We start from the raw sequence: 20,642 nt of genomic DNA, 5'->3' as shown, positions 1-20,642 counted from the left end.
TTTTTTTTGCACCCCCGGATATTTGTATCTCGGCCAAATATGGTCCCATGGAAACCCTATTTTTTCAGCTTTCAAATGATGTATAAAGCATAATTTCAAATTGACCCTTATGACTGAATTTGTGGTCCAGTGTCACATTTATATAAATGTATTTCTTAAAATTTTCAAGCCATTGTAGAGGGCTGTCAACTGATTTAAAATATTATCTTTTGGATTTTGTTTTGTTGTTACTTAAAGGTCATGTTTTTCCTGATCCCATTTTTCAAACTTTATTAGTGCGTAATGTTGATGTTAGAGCATAAATAATATCTGCAAAATGATTAAGCTCAAAGTTCACTGCCAGGCGATATATTTTCTTTAAAGCAACACCAAAAAGTTTTTTTTTACCTTAAAATAACGTTTCCAAAAAAGTTCACACTCGAAACAGGGTGAATGGCACTTTCACATTCACCTTGCAGCCCTCTATCGGCCAAAACCGCACTAAAGAAGTTTCCAATGGTTGGGTCGCGGTCCTGTAATTCGAGTGAAAACTACAAAAACTTGCTTTACGGCAGACCTACAATCCAATCAGAGCCAGTTATGCTGCAGTATTTACGACAGTGGTAATGGACAATTACGCTTCTAACCTGTAGGGGGAAGCAAAGAGCAAAAACTCTTTAGTGTTGCTTTAAAAAATTTCTCTTTCAAAGCCTACAGCGAACGTCCGGTTTGGACTCAAGCCCACTACTTCCCAGTTGAATGACGTCAATAAAAGAGCTTGTTGACTAAACTCCGCCCACAGGAATACGTCAGTCTCCAGCTTTGGCTCAAACGGCATTGCTAAGCTAAGCTGCTGTCGAATCACAACACACTAAACAAACTAGTCAGAACTCGATACGTATTTCTGAAGGAGGGACTTCATAGAACAAGGAAGAAATCAGCCCGTTTTGAGGACAGTGAAACAGCACTATACAGATAAGTCAATTGTGCGAAAAATACTGTTTTTTTACACGCGAAACATGAACACATGTTATATTGCGCACTGTAAACACAATCAAAGTTTCAAAAACACAGAAAGAACGGGACCTTTAATGTCTAATGTTAAATTTGGGTCCTGAATAAAAAGAAGTTGGGAAGAATTATGTTATACAGCATACCATACTGTACATCTACCATCTATTTACAACTAGTGTAACGTAATATTGGCTATTTAAACAACCCAATGCCAGACTAAATGTGTTATGAGACCTTTGACTTGCTAAGTGTGATTTAAGTGCTTTTAGGAGACAATGTGCTATGCTCTGGTACAGTCCGGTGATAACATTTACATTTAACGACTTTTAGTATTGTGTTCACATGAGTAACATGGAGTAATTTTTATCAATGTATTATTCTAATGAAACATGCACAGTTGTTATATATATATATATATGTTTTGTTTTGCAATAACAATTTAATGTTAGTGGTTGTAGCAATGAATCAAATTTCAAATCACGCTCATAAAAGCAATTTCACATACTGATAACATAATTTCTCTGTGGTACTGATGACTGATGTTATTTTTTAAGTGTTAAAAAAATAACATTTGGTGGTACAGATGGCTTTGCCGGGGAAAGTTCCAGCAGACATGATTAAAATGATGTTTGATCGTTTCATCTACGTATATACTGGTATTACATGATGACAAATATAAAGTGATTTGACATATAAAAATAGAAATGTAATTTCTGGAAATAACTAGATCTATAAAAAGAGGCAAACTGTGGACCATAGCAACACAAAACAAGAATCAAATACACAGCATTTAAAGCGATACTCCAGACAAAATTTAACCCATGATTTACTCACTCATAAGCAATGCGAGATACATATGTCTGTTATCTTTTATATTTGGAGTTATTTTAAATGTCCTTGCTCTTTCAAGCTTTATAATGGTAAAAAACAGGGAACAACTTCTGACTTTGAAGCAAAAAAAGTGCATTCATCCTTCACAGAGTTAATCCACTCCAAGGGGTTAATAAAGGTATTTTCTAGCCTGGATTTCCCCATGCTGCCTTGGGTGCAAATTTATTCACGCTGCAAGTCTAGCATGGAAACCATGGACCTATTTTACTCCTGAAATAGGGAACCAATCACAGAATGGGGAGAGGGGAAGCAAGACGATGACGACGTCTATGCGACACAACGAAGCAGTTTTGTTTATCCAACACGGAAGTAGAGGCGAAGTTACTTTTCGATGCAGCCTTAGATAATATTCTAAGTAGTTTTGAACGCAAGTTATTTTAAAAAAGAGCAACTTTTGGTGTTAAACAATTTCATATCCAAGAAGGATGTTTTGATATAGACATGTTAGCTACAGAGTTTTATAGGGCCAACCTGCTAGGCAACGTCGTCAACGAAGTCCATTCAATTTATAAATCGTAACTGGTATTTATTAATATCATATTGTCATTATGCCTGTAGCCTACCTACTGTGGTTGTCACAGTGCCACTAAGTTGTGTTGCTTTTCAATATCAATATACAGCTACCGGTTTAGTTGCATAGCTCTACATACGTCATCTGGTATAATTGAAACGATTGGCTATGTGCTACATACAGATGCATTTGATAGAAATTTGTAGCGCTCAATAAACGGCTTTGGGCATTTGTAAACCACGCCTCAAATACGAGAAAATGACCATGTGGTTCCCAGACCACGTCTCATTCTCTATGACACTGGTCTGGTGTTAAGGGGGTCGCACACAGGATGCGCAGCTCAGTGCCATGCTGTTCTAAAAAACTCGACACATTGCTTTCTATGAGTATACGCACACCGGCGCCGACAGGTGGCGCCTGTCCGCGCCGCCCAGGTACGACTCAGGAAGTTGGTCACCACTCACATAGTTTAACATTAAAAAATATAATATTTGTCCCAAATCATTAACGATTAACATTGGCTACTAACATATATTTTGCATTTTGAAGTAGACACTATCTGACGAAGCTCGCGCTATTTAATGTGCACTTCCGGTTTATGATACCTCCAGGTTGTCCTTGACGCGACTCGACACGGCGCGGCCGGTGTCCAACCCCCTTTAGCCAGGCTGGTTTTCTCCCATTATAAGCAAGGACATTTACTAAAATAACTCCAAATGTGTTTGTCTGAAAGACAATAAACGTATCTCAGAATTGCTTAAGGGTGAGTACATCATGGGGTAATTTTCATATTTGGCAGGAGTATCGTTTTAAGTCTCACATACATTTTTACAGCACAGAAGTGTTAAGAAATCACTGTCTTGGCAGCTAAAAAGTGCAAAATGAATGCAATGTAGTTATGCTTTAACAAATATTTTTAACAACAGAGGGAAAGAAAAGGAAAACCAATCACAATTGTGTAGTTTATTGCAATGTGTTTGACATCTTGTCCTGACATCCCCAACAAAGGTGCATGGGGAAACACTGTGCTTTTTTAATCGAGAGCCGTCTACAAACTCTTCTCACCATGTAATACAACATTGGCAGTGGAGAACAGTCAGACAGCAGAATAAAATAATAAGTGCGTGCCAAGACCTTTTGTCGCCTCTCGCCTAAAAGACACATTATCTGGGTTTGTATGGATCTGAGAAAAGCTGAAAGGCTTTCTTACAGCTCCTCTTCTCTGTTAGCACAAAAGAAAGAGGCCTTGGAGAGACTTACAGAAAATGCAGAAGGAAAAAATTTCCTGGGGCGTGCCATTGACCTCACGGCACCTGATCAGAGCGTAATGTCTCAAAGCATTGTGGGTAACCTGGTCGAGTCTGCAGTCACAGCAGCGCTTAAAGTGAACATAATCTTGTACGTAAATCCATCTATTCCCCTATGAAATGTGCGATGGTACAAAGACTAAACCCTATTTGATTAGGGAGGCTGAACTACCTGATTAGGAGGGATCATCTCTGCATGAATTTATTATCTAAGACGAAATTTACAATAATAACAGTCAAATTGAGCATACGCCAGCATGTGGGATTACAAGCTTTTAAGACAAACAATGTACCACATGAGAGCTTGCAATGGTCCAAGTCCTTCGGTTAAGAGGATAAGAAAACATTCTTGTTAAAAAGACCATTTAAAAACTCTGCTGAGGTACACTTATGTTAGTATAATATTATGGTGCCAAAACACTTTCATGTCAACATTTTTTCTGTTCAGTTCGATCTCCAAATAAGCATGCAGGTCTGTACTGTGCGAGCATCTTTACAGTACATGCAAATATATAAAGTGATGGGTTTCATCCTTTTAGACCAATGTCCGACTGCGTGTCTGACTGATAAACAGATATCGGGGGGCCAGTGGTATCCGAGGCTTACATGTAAATGTTAAACACATAGCTAATCCTACGGATTGTTGGCATTTAAAATTTTAACATTATAACAAGAATTTTTTCCATTGGCATTTAGGGATTTACAGCTCATTATACAAAAATGCAATATTTATATGCAATAAACATTGGTGTCTCTGTATAAGCCAATGCCAAATCTGCCTAGAAACAATACATTATAAAAAACAGGGCTTGTATTTCTGTCACAACAGTTTCTTTTTATAAAGCGCATATTGTATGTGTTTATTGTTGTTATGGCAGATTTGCTCATCAAAGAAGAAAAATACATTTACAAGTACAAATCCATATTAATCTTGTGTTTGATCTAACTTTGTCTTAATCATCTCCTACTATATTCCATTCTTTAAAGACATCCGACAACTATCCTTTAAAAATACTGTACTGTAACAAAAACAAAAAGGTCACTTGTGCTCACGAACGCCTCGGCTGATACCCCACCATGCACCACGGCAGACGCCTGGCGGCGTCTCCTCTATTTTCTCTTATCTGTCGATGCACAATGGCTTGGATTAGTCTCAGCTTTGACTTTGTCCAATGTCTATCAGCCATCAGCCACAGGTTTTTTGTATCAATTGGATGAGCCTGACATGTCACAGGATGATGTAACACGCACGGGGAAGCTAAATGCATCTCAGGTGGCAGGCAGGAGATGTTTCTCCGTGTTGTTGGGCAGGGTTATATCGAGTGTCACTTTGAAATGATAACATAGATTCTGCAGCTAATCATCGCCCCGGTGTAATGCATTACAAACATGCGCGTTTGTTGTCTCGTTGCATCATTTTATGACCTTGCGCGTTTGTGAACATTAGGGAGCCCATGGGCGGAGATGTGATTTGGAGATGCTGTGAAAACGCATTTGCTTTATTGCACTTAAATAAATAACCTTTGGCCCAGTGGCATAATTCATCTTCATTTTCTGACATAAATAAGGAACAAAATGATGGGGAGACTGAAATTCGTTTGTGTTTTGCCTTTGAGCGAATGTCTGTGCGTTTTCATCTGATCTCTTATTGAAGTCTAATTGTGTGTGTATCTGTGTAGCGGGACTACAAAGAATAATCAAATCAGGCTTGTCTTTTTCCACAAAACCCCAAAAACTAAACGCTAGCAAACAGCACATTGTTTAAAATGTGACGCGTAGCAAATAAGGTGTTTGAAGATATTCTTATCAAATCTAAATTTAAAGTTGGTAATGAGTCTTAACATAAAACATAACAGACGTTGCCATCAACGTTTCATTTGAAATAGAAATGCAAAGCATGGTTCAAATCTCTGTACAGTAGTATAAAATCATGTCACATTTCTCACAATGAAATAACACACAATTACATTTTATGGAACCCAAGGAAGTCCATCCAGGGATTCATGCAAAACACGAGTAAATTAAATAGCAGTTATGTAAAATTAACAGTTTGAGTCTGTAGAGATGTGGAGTGAATTTAAGAACCACTCCAAGCTTTAACAAAAAACATATTTTCATTGTCTCCAAACATGACAAATGTGCTTTTTAAAAAGGTACCATGGTACCAAGCTTACTTTTATGCCATTCTTTCAGAATAACATCGAAATAGGTCAATCTAACGTATATATATTTCCCCTTCACTCCCCACAGGCACATCAAGACATACAAGGGTAACTTACCACATAAAAAGAGAAGAGTTCATCATGCTCAGCCTGGAGGAAGAAGATGCAACATCCATCGCCTAAAAGAGGGAAACAGAAACAGGATGATGAAGATGAAAACATTTACTTCATTACTACTGGATGATCAAACAAACAAAGCATTGTTAGTGTCCTTCTCATTTTACAATGGCAAATTCTACAGCGAGGGATGCTTGGTGAGCTGTGCATTAAGACCATTAAGTGGACTAGTTTTCTGGAGAGAGCGACATTGATTGTAGTGTTTAACGGCGGCAAAAGGAAAAGAAGAAAGGGAAAAGGAAAACATTAGTGGGAAAACAATGCAATAAATCTTCCACAAACTAGGGATGCCATTAGAAGGAACATTTTGAATGTCTGAATGTGTCTGTATTTTGCAGTAGCCTACTTTTATATGCACATTTAAGCCAAAATGTTCGCAGAAGGTGCACATTGATGAAGATAGATACTTGTGGTGAAACGCTCTGAAACTGATAAAACCAAAGTCATGAAAAGTAAACTTTGAGTCTACACTGATTAAATTTGTCCCTGTGTTCAGAGTTCATGCTTGTACAACAAGGCATTGTGGAAAGATCTGATATAATGAGATGTCTTCATATTTAATTAATAGTCCAAAAAGAGTCGTTCAATAGACATTACTGGAACCAATTTATTCAATAAAATATTTACGAATTATCATGGGCTTTAAATGTTGACATCAGGGTCTTCAGCACAGGCCAAAGTGTTTATAAAAGCCCAACACACCTTGGCATGGCAGCTATTGGCCAACCAATCCAGTATCACGAAATAACGTACCTATAGTCATGTAAATTTGTGAGTCTTTTCCGTTACACTGACACGTTTTCCGCCTTTTTGAGTGAATATGTCATGCATGTCAAACCACTGACGCTTCAGTTTAGGGTTAGATTTGGTGTTTGCGTTAGAAAGTCACTCTAAGTATTGGTTTATACCTTTTTTCATGATTTTTTTTGTTTGTTTGTATTTTATGATTTTCAAACCATTGTCGCCTGGCATTAGGGTTAGAGTTGGGTTTGGGTAAGGATGCCATTTTATGTAAATCTAACCCTAAACCGAAGCGACAATGGTAAGAAAATAGGACAAAACAGTTGAGTAACCAATACGTGACAGTGACACGTAAACAGAAATGCCGAAGTATTTATAAAAGCCCAAAACACCATTGCATGGCAGCTATTGGCCAACCAACCCAGTGTCACGGAAAAGACTCACAAATTTACATGACTATAGATACGTAATTTCGTGATACTGGGTTGGTTGGCCAATAGCTGCCATGCAATGGTGTTTTGGGCTTTTTGCGTGAACATGTCACGCATTTCTGTTTACGTGTCACTGTCACGTATTTGTTACTCAACTGTTTTGTCCTATTTTCTTACCATTGTCGCTTCGGTTTAGGATAAAATGACATCCATACCCAAACCCAACTCTAACCCTAATGCCAGACGACAATGGTTTAAAAAATAAATAAATAAGTCATGAAAAAAGGTATAAACCAATACTTAAAGTGATTTCCTAACACCAAATCTAACCCTTAACCGAAGCGTCAATGGTTTGAAAATAGGACAAAACAGTTAGGTAACAAATACGTGACAGTGACACGTAAACAGAAATGCGTGACATATTCACGCAAAAAGGCGAAAAAACGTGTCAGTGTCAGGGAAAAGACACAGAAAAGATTTTACATGACTATAGGTACATAATTTCGTGATCAGGGTTGGGCCAACAGTCTACAGTCAGCCATTTCACATTTACAGTACAGTAACATGAAACATTTTCTCCTCCCTGCTGATTATGTTCTAGTTTCACACTTTTAACATCGCCATGCCACGGTTACTTGAGCCTTAGTCATATATCAAAAGCAACATTTCAGTGACTCATTAATTGCAAACTGTTTTAAGCATGACAGATCGGCCTATTCAGCTACTTTTTAATGATAGCAGGTGGCAGGCTTGTTCTAGACATTCACTTCCCAAAAAATACAGCAAATTCAGTCTAATATAAACTGTAGGTAAGGAAAAGAGGCTGTCTATTCACACTTTAAAGCAACTATGATTAAGATGGCAGGGCTACAACAGAACTTGTTTCATGCGTCTGACACAGGAAGTTGAAAAGTCTAGATGTGATCCCAAAATAGGAGGCAGGCAGTGGAAGGCTGTGTGTTTTTTTCCCTGAGTAGAAAATAGTATTTGGGTATTAGAGCAGATGGATTTATTGAGCAGGTTTCTGTGCATGCTAAAAGAAATGAGATACAGATGGTTTGAGGACAGAGAGGGTCCAGGAGAGAGAGAGAAAGACAGACAGATATGCAATTGCCATAGCGAAATCATGTTCACATCTAAATGCGATCAATTCAGTCGTTGTATCATTTGACAGATCATTTGCTTTAAACTAAGATCCTGTCTACCCATCCTCGTGTTGTACAGAACTTATGTGAATGTAATTTTCCAGTGGAACAAAAAGTAAAATAAATTTAAAATAAAGTGTTTACTAGTTGTCAAGTTAGTTGCAATTTTTTGTTTAAACTGTAGGTCAGGGGTCTTCGAGGGCCAGATTTTAAAATTGTAAATATGATACGGGCCAAACTTTTACCCCTATATTTAACTTTTATCTATTATATATTACATATATATGATATAACTTATGTTGTTTTATTACTTTTTGTTATAGGATTTATATAAAAAAAACATACATTTTCAAAAAAGATGCACACTTACAGTATTGTATCCAACTCTTAATTTCTTTTGTATTATTTTAAAAACAATTGCAGTTTAACATTGCAAGAGTCAAATGTTGTGCAGGTGTAAATAATCAACACATGTATTTTTTTGTATAGCACTATGCAGAGCTTTTAACGTCTTGAAAAGCACATCCCACTCTAGCCAAAACCATGAAAAGACCTACTTTCACTAAAATGGTTGTTTTTTCTAAACCATTTAGAGTATAAGCATAACTACTTAATAGACACTTTGAGCTTCATTTTCCAGGTTTCAAAATAATTTTAAGTAAAAAATTTAAAAAGTTAGAGAGGCTGAAGTACTTTGAAATAAAACTTTTTTTGCATAACATCTTTGTATTACTAAAAAACTTAATGATAAATATGTGTGAGAAACCTAGAAATGCAGTGATCCCAAAGCCACAAGTCTAAAGAAGTTATGTTTCACGTTTGAGGTCAATAGGCCCAAAAATGAGGTTCTTGCAAGGGTTTTTGTAAGACTAGTGCCTTTTCTAAGTGCCAGTCAGCCCCAAAATAAAAGTCTTTTGTTTACATGCATACACGTTCGTTCGTTCTTCTTATTATTTATCCTTATGTAAGCATATAAAATGCCGTTTCCACACTAGGAAATAAAACTTCACACAAAGATCGTTGGATTCGTTATCTAATTGGCTACAGGTTCTGTCTATCAATATTTTCCATGAAGTCATTGGAGGAACGAGCGAGTCAGATGATGTTACGATATTTGACAGCGCTGTTTGGATATTATGTATTATACTCCCGACTACTTTTAGAAACAATGTTTGACCACAGTTTTGAACGCGAGTGTAATCTCATATACAAGTGTTACGATGTAAATAGTCCTCAGATTGTATATTATATTCTATTACAAGATGTTCATGTTAAATCTGATGTAAACAATGGACAATATATCTATTTCACGGATTATACGCATTTATGAACAAAAATTATCGTTGGATGTATTCTATTAGACGGTTTTCATGAGTTATTCACACATCTGAAACAGACTGGATTCGATTTGCGATCGTTATATCAACACAAAGGTAAGAAGTCCCGTTTATATTTTGCATGTTGTCATCTGGACTTCTGTCACAAAATACTATATTTATGATGCTAGAGCATCTGTATCTCAAAACAGAGACCATACACTGATGCTAAACCCATAGACCTTTCAAACAATGTATAGTAATGTTAATATTATTAATGTTTGTAGACAATAGGCTATATAGATATTGTTAGCAGCGTAAAAAAAACTGACGTCATCCCGTCCATGAATTAGTGCGCGTCGAGAGGTTAAACTTCTTTTGTGAAGTTTTTTTTTCTTTTTAACTTTCATAAATTGTTACGTTTCAAGTATTCACAACATAATCCCAGTCTTCTCCTAATGACTAAAATTTCACTTCCCCATTTATAATATTTTAAAGATATATATGCTAAACCGCCTTTTACTACATTCAGATGAGACTGTCGGAGTTCGCGCTCTAGTGGCAGTGGTAATAAAATTTCAGTTTAATCGTAAATCCGTGTCAACATGGGAAAGAAGCTCATTCCAGGATTTTTCAGCACAAGAGCCTTTAGTCTACGAATATATTTATAGTTAATAATTTACTTATCAGTAATCAATCATTTTTAAAGACTAACTAAACCCTAAACCAACTTTTTATACTTAATGATCTGTAAGAATGGGGCTGTTCATTGATTCATTGAGTATTTTTTGACATTTGGGTATAAAGTGTTTCAACGCTACAATATATGGTGTAAAAACATCTGAGTGCTGCCCTCTTCAGGTTGAACGGTGGCTACTGCAGTCGAATTTTCCTATTGGATCTTGCGCTACCGTGTGACGTAAGCAGTACGACCCTACGTAAGCAGGTTCAAGCTCACCACACCCTTGTTACAGTCTCACCACACCCTTGGTACGAGCTCAGTTCCTCCCCTCTATCTCCGTTGGGGTCTTCCGACTTTTCTTGCATTTTTCAAATATTGCCAGTGGGTGGAGTCAGGCTTTGACAAGGGGTTTAGTTACGCTTTAAATGATTCAAGTGCAATTAATAAAGTTAAACAAAAAAAGAATAAGTAGCTATATTTTTTACCTTGCACACAGTGTTTATTTGAGATTTTAAATCAGACAAAGATGATCGGAGAGCTGCATTTGGCCTGCAGGCCGCCAGTTGACTAGCCATGCTGTAGGTCATTTTAAGCCATAATAAGAGAGCCAGAATTGCAGTGGTGTCCGCTTTTACACATTTCTAGATACAGTATATGAATATCTTAAGCTAATTCAACTTGTATAATTTGTAGCAACTCCTCACTAGTCCAGAAAGTTGAAATGAATTGTAAATTTAAGTTGGTTAAAATTAAAAATTAAAGTGCAAGAAGGATTTTTTACAGTGTCTGTACTCTGAGGTGATGGCAGCTGAAGAAACATTTTCTTACATAACTTTTGCCATGTCTTGTTCTTATTTTCACAACCTCTTACTGTAGAAAGTCATTACTTTCATAATGCAATATTTCCCAATTTCTTATTTCCCCTTATCCTAGACACAATCCACAAAACACTGTTTAAACCACCAAAACAGATTAGTTGTACTCAATCCAAAAATAATCTAATGCATCTCTTTTTACTCTCTTTATGTCCAAAGATTTCTTTAACATAACAATGTTAGGAGCTCAAAATATGATATGATAATACTGTTCCAACACCCTGGAGTGTCTGTTTACATCATTTTATGCATTTATAGAAATCTGTTAGGTACAGTATATATTGAATATATTCAGAAGCTAAAATGACACCCTTAAAAACCATGCTACACTAAAGCATATAAATCATTTGCTGTTTTTTTTCCAGTGTAGCTGAAAGCTTTTCACCTCTAGCCACCTACTTTTGCTGTAGTCCCTTAACTTGAACCTTTACCAGAACAACAACCCTGCAGGCAAGCACAACTTCTGGAATGAACTTATTTACTTGGCAAATTATCCACGTTCTCTCATTACACTCTCTCAGCCCCTGTGTGCTTGTACCATAACCTTTGCAAAGGATCCTGCCTTATGCACAAGCTTTCAGGTCTGAGTTTAATTCGCAGAGACAACTACAACTCATTCAGAGGTTGATGTCATGAGGTCAACCGCTGTTAAACCCTCTGTAAAACATTTCTGTTTGAATAAGTGGTTCTCCATGTCAACTTTTGGCTCAACCGCTGATGCGAGTCTGGGGTGGGACCAGGGCTTGACATTAACAACCGCAACCCGCCAAATGCAAGTAAGACAGCCAATCCCACTAGCTCCTTTGGCTGATTGAATATAAAAGTTATGCGGAATTATAAACAATGCGCAATGCGACGCTGGGAAACTACTACTCCCATGAGCACCCCCTGCATCCAGTGTAACATACAGTAGGAGTTTACCATAGAGAGCTCGAGCGCTGATGAATTTGCGAATGCAAACAGTCTGCATACACGCACACTTCGGGAAAGAATAAACAATTGCATGGAAGTGATTGAAGAGATTTAAAGTGTGTGCACACTCTCTGGGCAAGAGCGGAGAGAAATTCATAGCGCATACCTTAATGCACACGTCCCAGTTTTGTCCAAAGTCAAGGGAAACCCGTGAGGAGAGAGGTTCATGCATCATATTCGTCAAGTGCCTTGAAGTCTTAAATCACTTTAACTGAAACCATGATCAAGCTTATAAAATACAATCTGCATAAACAAGTTGACAGTAAAATCCATGTACATGTCCTGACAGTATTTATACAGTATTGTATAGTTAATAAATAAAGTGTTTGTTGAGGGTTTTTGTGTTTATCTTTTCAGTTAATGGCTCCACGCTTAATATATTCATTAGAAGTTAATCTATTTATGCCTTACTAGCATGTTTTTCATGACCTAAATATATTATATGATCTATACTGATATATTTGGTATATACCAGCTAATAAATGTAGTCTTAATTTGAGTGTTCAATCTGCATTTGAAAGGGTTTTAAATCTAATCTAGCTAAATCAAGTAAATTTATGTAATTTTAGGATGCCAAAGTCAAGTTTAATCATATAAAATATATTTCAACAACAACAAAATTGTGGCCAGTGAAAGTGGCTAGTAACTTTGGAAAACAACTAGCCACTTTGGCTGGTGAGCAAAAAAGTTAATGTCAAGCCCTGGGTGGGACTATACCTTTTTGGAGCAAACCGAAAAAAATCTATTTTACAATAATGCATTTAAAACGCATGTAAAATTGGTTAAAATATGTAATCCAGTTGTCACTACCCTACTGAAAAATCCAGCATAAGGTCTCCCACCTTGGTTTTAGCTGGTAATGTGTATCAAGCTGGTCTAGCTGTATTTGGTCACTTTTTAAGCTGGTCTAGCTGGACTTAGCTGGTCAGGCTGAAAGACCAGCTGACACATCAGCTTGACCAGCTTTGCCAGGCTGGGAGGACCAGCCCAGACCAGCTACTGCCACCTTAAACCAGCTAAAGCCAGCACCCAGCTTATGCCCCAGCAAACATTTAAACATTTGAACATCCGATTACCGTTGAAAATACATCCCTACGTCACGTCCCGTCATGATTGAAAAATAGTTCCAAAATGAAAATCCAACCGACGTCTTTGACGTCATTTGACCGTGAATCACACGTCTGTTCTGCACGGTCCGTGCACGTCTAAAAATGTCATCTTCTGGACGTTAATACATAAAACTCGTACATAAAATTTTGAATACACGCAACCTTAGACAAATATAGACATATACAAATGTATACAAGCGTATATAAATGCATTTTAGGACATGTTATGCATTTGTGCCGTCCAGCCGCAACTAATTTTGGACGGGGAGACGACGTTGATTTCGGACCAGTAGTACAACATTTGTGCCGTCCTGCGACGACCCCTTTTGGCAGGGGAGACGATGTTGCCGTCCGACCTATGTTTGCTCGGGCTGGTCTTTGCTGGATTTTTCAGTAGGGTAGGGGAACAGTACCATTTAAAGAGGTCTTAATATTTACCATTAGATACAGATATTTATACATTTGGTACCATTATGTACCTTTGAGATACTAATTTGCATCTTTAAGGCACTAATAAGAACACTTTAGGGAAAAAGCTGCCGTCCAGCCTGGGGTACATATTTTAACTTTTTTTCTAACAGTGAACAGTATTGTCATACCAATATGACATGTTGATAAAATACATTTTCTTAGTATCTGTGATGTTTGTATTCATGTTAAGTTGTTCACTATGTGTACAGTATATGCTGTTTCCTATAGATAACTTTCAAAATATCAAGCTGTTAAAGCCTTGGAAAGCCTAAAGGAAACTCAAGGCTACAAATTGTTGCCAGTGACAGTCATGTTTCAAAGTGTCCCTCTAAAGCCAGACTTCACATCTCTAAACAGAATTATGTATCTCCAGGGCCCAAAAAATAAGCCTGATACTCTGTTTGGCTTTTGTCACCCTGCTCACATCCCTTTCATCGCTAATCAGAAAAAGTCAATACTCTATCAGACTTCGCCTCAAAAACCCGAGACGGGCGAGTGCAAACGCTCTCGTCCACAACTCCTCACCTCTGTTCTCTGGGGCCATAAAGCAAAATGATTTATGATATTTATTCTCATAAAAGCCCTGCATGCTGTCTAGATGCCTCAGATCTGCTCGCTTGAGAACGCTGCCCGCGATCAGGCAGCAGTAAGTAAAGACGAAGCACAGTGAGGCGACAGCTAGCATTAGCATTAACCGCTACAGTCTGCCATCGATCAGTTCTGCAGCTGCAAATCAGGATGCAAATTTCCAGTTAAACCTCGGGAGCGGTCGACATCAAAGCGGCGTTCAAATGCACCGTGTGTGCCGGACTGCTGATGAAGATAACGTGTGACTGAACTTCATTGGCTTAGGATGAAAAACAACAGGAGCCATCAACTATGCATTAATGCTGTTCCACTTCGACTTGCATTCCCTTCCACCGCGGGTTCAGTGAGCGGTTGAACCTGCTGTGGTCTCAAATAGCAAACACTGCCAATCAAAACGTGAGGTTTGGCAGAACAGGATTTTTAATACATCTCACTCACATCCAATGACATTTCTGCAAATATAGGATGCGATGGAGATTACTGTTCCATTTGCAGTTAAAAGACTCTTAAATGATAATGGATATGATGGTTGGTTACAGCTACATTAGCACACTGGAAGCATTTCTCAAATAGGGAGATGTATCCACAATTGCCAAGCATCAAAAAACATAAACGGTTTCTTTTCTACTGAGACCTACGCAACTTACACATTCATTTTCAATATGCACGGTTTGCCAAAAACACAGTAAAAAGAACTTTAATTGAGTTATCTGCTAGTTCCTAATAAACCATCCTGTGTGATTTAGTAAACAGTGTCATATTTTCCCAATGGGTGTAGCTGACACATTTAAGCTCATTTGATATATAGGACACTGCATGCAAAACACAATTTAAAAATGCCTAATTTACTTTTTGCTTTTTTCTACTCTTTGTGTGCTGAACAAAACACAGAAGACATCACTAAAACATTTTTTTTTTAAGGGACATACATTCACAGAGTGACTTTTAAAATGTAAAACATAGGCTTTGTTGGCAATATTTATCCTAATAAATAAATTATAATATACTGTTGATGTGTCCACCCCCAATGTTAAAAATAAATGTACGCCACTTCTGGAAACATGAGATTTATATGCAGACGATGTTCCATTGAAAATATGGAAATCTGTTGAACAGAGAAATTAAAACTTGGCAAATCTGTCTTGCCTTTCGATCACTTTCATTTATTTCAGGGATAATGCCTAAAGATTGTTTCAATTGTAATGAATAAGACTAAGTAGCTCTAGTGGAATCGGTGATGTTCCATAATTCATACTGGCAAACATCATTAGTAATTTATGATGAGGCAGCGATGTGGATGTAGCTCTTAGCAATAGAAATGAACTAACTGAACTTGGTCGTATTTGCACATATTTCATAGTTTTGTCAGGGGAAAACCAATAGCATTTAGCACTTTTCAACCCAACCTGTTTTGAAGACCCCATGAAAGCAAAACAGCTTTAAGATCATGTATATACTAGCTTATATTTTAACACTGACAAAGATATACCCATTTACAATATGTAGTGCATATCTTTCAGGTAAGTACTGTAGGTTAAATATTGATGACTCATTCTGTACTAGACAGATTTTTCTCCAAAGAACTGCTGTCTAGAATGAGAAGTATTCCTAAAGTTCCTATTTTAATGTGAAACACTAAAACCAAAGTTTTTTAAGGAAGTCACAGCACTAGGCATCCATTTTTCAAGTTTATTTTAGTAATGGAAGACTAACGTCCCATCTACTTGAATAGGGAAAACAAGAATCTCTTAAATTGTGTGCTAAAATCACAATTAACCCCCTGGGGTCCAAAAACGCGGGGCCGCGTTTTGACGCATTTTTTCCTGTTTCCTGTGACATCCACTTAAAATACTCCGTCATTCATAATCATACACATACATGTAATACATCATTCGAAACTGTGAAGTCTCTACTTTAATGTGAGTGCCTTCATAATAACAACAAAACTGTGTGCTTTTGGCAAATAAAGAAAATAAACAGGGAGTGCATTTCGACATCTCTGTCTCCTTGACCATTTTCCTCAAACACGTTTCAAACATGAACTGATAACTCCGCCAATACTTGTCACACGAACATGATACATATGTCTAAAGAAAGCCTGAAATGTCTACTTTTACATTATGTAATTAAAATCTGAATAACTCATTGTCTGTTTGTGTAATCGACATGTAAGTAAAGAGAGGTACAGTTTTTCTGGCTCGACCTCATTAGCGCTAATTTGATCCCACCTTCCCTTGTGCGCGCCATTCATATGGAAATTACCTGATGCGGGCTATGCAAACAAGATCAACGCCCACAAACAATGCTTTAAGAAGCAGCGAGTTTTGACAGTTTCATCCACTTATCAACGCGTTCGGAAGATGACACGCTTTACAGGTGAGGAAGCTCTATGCTCCTGGACAGCGAGGAAGAAGAGTTCACTGTTTCTTCAGACGAAGAGCAGGACTCCGACGATGAACGTTTGTATTTTGAAGAGCGACTTGATCCAGCTGAGGATATAATTTCTGAAGAGTAAGTTTTACCTACATTTGTTTAAATGTTGTGTAACTTTTATATACTGTATACTGACTGTTTGCAAGCAGATATTGCAACCCGTTCTCACCAAGATGCGTACAAATGACACGCAGTGTCATTATCGTGCAATAGATACGCCAAATTCCGATTTTGCGTGCATATGATACGCCAGTCCTTCCCATTCACTTATATGGCGAATCGTTTCGTGACGTTTTATTTATTGTTTTCTCATTTGTTTTCTGTTTTTTAAACCATTTTCGCTTGGGTTTAGGGTTAGATTTCAGATTTGTTTAAGCAGGTTATTTAATATACAGGTTTCTATGCACGCAAATCGGAATTTGGCGTATCTATTGCACGATAATGACACTGCGTGTCATTTGTACGCTTTTTGGTGAGAATGGGTTATTCATAATGACTTTATAAAAAACGTCTCGTAATTGGCAATTTGTATTAACATTAAAATTATAGCTATTACATTAAACCGTATGCTGATAAGTGTAATGTGAATGTTATAAAGCAATATCACTACTATAACTATAGTGTCCATGCCGACTTATCAATAAGCCTTCTTTATTTGCTCGGGTGTTGTGCTGTAAATGAGCCCGAAGATATGTCATGCGTTAAACAGTATGATTGTATGGTGTAAATATTCAATATGTCATAAAACAATATCACTATTTAGAATATATTTTGACTAGTGTGTTTATGCCTCAACAAGTCTTGTTTACGCGACTATCTGTTCGGGTGTAAATGTATCGATGTAGTATCGATGTGCTGTAAATGTGTCCGGAGATTTGTAATGTGTTAATGTTTAGCCATAAATATGTCCGGTAATGGCCCGTTAACAAAGATATACCGCATCTATGTACCCAATTATCTTATCTCAACTATGCTTTACCGCCTTAGTATTGCTTTATAAGTTTGTTACTGTGGAGAATACATTATATTAATTATTAAAAACGTTTGTAGGAATGTGGCAGCATCACTCTCCTCTTCAGCGGGCATTTGCAGAAATGCGACGGACATTCATACAGGGTAAGTCACATTTGCGGGCTTTTCTGTTTTATTAGTAGACTTTTACTGATGTTTTGCGTAGTAATTTGGAAAATACAAGATGTATATATATAAACATATCTGTATTTTCCGAAAATACATGATACAAATAATGTTTTTAATTTTTTTTAGTAACGTGGCTTCATCATCATTTACTCGCACGGGGGCATGCAGAAACGAACCCGAAATAAATAAAGTGATACAATTTATATATATTTTTTTTAAGGTAAAATGTAAGGCAAAATTTGTTTAATTATTCCTCATAACATTTTTATGCCACGATCTACAGAACATCACACAAAAAAACATTTTGAGAACTAAACCTAAAAAATAACAAAGGTGATCCTGCCTTGGAAACCCCGGCTACAATTTAGTATTTTTATTTAATTCGGAGATTAAGCGCGTCAAAGCCATGACCAAAAAAAGACAAATGACAAATAATTTGTGATTGTTACTGTAAATGATAAAAACTATAAGCTATAATGTATACAATTCATTAAACGTTAATTTATAACAAGAAAAAAACTGAAAATAATGATTTTATATACACTCCTCGATATTGTTTAGCACAGAAAAACCTGCTTGCTTGCTTTGTCTTTGATCATCTCTGTATTCACTTTAGATACAGAAAGACCTGATGATATTATTTATTTCAGGAATCTCTTTGCTATCATTTGAAAGTGAACACCGACCATAATAGATAACCACTCGGTTTTAAATACATTTTAAAACTTATGCCCGCCGCAAAACATCCGTTTTGTAATGTTTAGTTTGATGAAATTCTAAATATGAGACGCAGAGCACCTATAGCACGTTCGGCAAAATTGCATGCTAAAACATTTCCAGAAGGCAATAGCGCAACATCGATAGAACTAAAAACTATCCATTATGTACTGTATTAATTTAGATCAGAATTTACGTTTATAATTAATACATTTTTTAAATCTAATCAGGTCAGAAGTAACAACGTGCAGAACAAATGTGCAAAATGCCTCAAGTGCACGGAAACAAAACATAAGCCAAATAGATAAATCAGATAAACCAGAGTGATTTATAAATAAAATAAAGAAATTAATAAAAAAACGAAAGTATTGCCAGAATTGCCAGCTTCGTCTTTTAAATGTAGAAACAAAGAGGCAATGGTTTATTAACATAGGAACCTCTTTTTGGACGTGTAGCCCTGTCACAGGGATTGTTGGATTTATTAACGCATTTTAAAAATATTTATTGAAAGCTGCTACATTACATATTATTGGCAGCATTATAATAATATGCTGTATATCAATATATTGGGAGAAAGCTGTTATGTGCGAAATCAGATAATGTGTGCACTCATATACGGCCAAAATTGAATGATCCTCATTTCATAACACATCTGCAACGATTCGACTGTGAGATTGGTAGTCGAATCCGGCTTCTCCGATGCATCGAATCTTCAACTATTCGGGGTCACCCCTATTAATTATTAAAAAAAAGTTCTCAATATTAGTAATACTGATGTGTTGCTTTGTACTTTGAAAATACATGATATTAATTAAGATATGTTTTCAGGAATGTGTCTGCAACACCAACTTCGTCTGGTACTCGCACGTTTTGAACAATGGCACGACAACATTTAACTCCATTCCCAAAGAGTTACAGTGTGTGATGGTTTACAAATGTATACCTTATTTTTTATATTTGGAAGTATTTTTAGATGCACACCAAACTTTCACAGCTGACATTTAGAATCATTTTCTTTTAATTAGAGCCATATTGTACTGGTCATATAGAATATTGATACATGTATACATATTGTTACTTTATTATTTATAATTACAATTAAGCTTCTTTGTTTATAATTACAATAAAGCTTCTTAAATCTATTGTATTGTTCATGTTGTTAGCATTTTTTGCAACCCTGTAAGACTTTTATTTTACTAAAAAGGCCTTTTGTACTTTATTTTAACCTATTTTTTTTTTAACTACAAGCAAAAGTTTTTCTCTTTAAGTCTCAAGCAAAAGTTTTTCTCTTTAAGTCTCCCCACAGTCACAGTTCTTTTGTCCCAACATTCCTCACTGAGCCATTAGGGGGTTGGGTCTCCTCAGGTGTAAAACACATCAATATTCATGACCATTGACCCTCCCATGCATATTGCCTTTACACAGCAAAAAGTGTCTTACAAAAGTTAAATCAATGTATTTTTTCACGTGAATGAGTGGGTTAAATGGTTTTTACATCTTTTTGTAGCAAATTCTCTACTCTACAAGAGTAGATAACTTTTTTGCTTGTTAACAAATGTTTAGGATGTGTTCCTTGGCCTTATTTCAGCAACTTTTTGTTTTCTTTTTTTACTAACCACGCATAAACATCATTTACTTAAAAATACAAACATGTACATACATTTATCTTAAATATTATTATAGCACAGTTTGTGCTGAATACAGTGTTATGTGATATTAGCCATTAATGTGTTTTAAAGCAACTGAAAAAAGACCAAATGTGAGAGCATCTCAGAACCTCTGACTGTGTCCAAAAAGGGTCCGACCCCAGAGGGTTAAACAACATATGACCAACAATTAAACCATCAACTGCACCAAAATGTTTGTTTCTTAAGCTCATACTGTGCTAAAACACCTTTTTCAAGGTCTACAGGTTAAAAAGCGCCTTACACGACTTTGTACAGAGGCCCTTCTCCAGAAAATCGGCAGTTGTTATCAGTTG

General features: G+C 36.6%; 1 protein-coding gene across 2 annotated transcripts in view; it reads right to left on the bottom strand.

Moving 5' to 3' along the window:
- The window catches only part of lingo2 (leucine rich repeat and Ig domain containing 2), a 325,603-nt gene that overhangs the window by 258,977 nt on the left and 45,984 nt on the right, over nt 1-20,642 (bottom strand). For both annotated transcript variants that reach the window (XM_055177528.2, XM_055177529.2), the window contains exon 2: nt 5,982-6,043. The gene's annotated coding sequence lies outside the window, so the exon portion shown is untranslated. The remainder of the gene's footprint in view (nt 1-5,981; nt 6,044-20,642) is intronic.

Source organism: Misgurnus anguillicaudatus, chromosome 16 (assembly GCF_027580225.2).
Source record: "Misgurnus anguillicaudatus chromosome 16, ASM2758022v2, whole genome shotgun sequence".
NCBI lineage: Eukaryota > Metazoa > Chordata > Actinopteri > Cypriniformes > Cobitidae > Misgurnus > Misgurnus anguillicaudatus.
The sequence above is the reverse complement of the archived record's forward strand: the minus strand, read 5'-3'. Positions and strand labels throughout refer to the sequence as shown.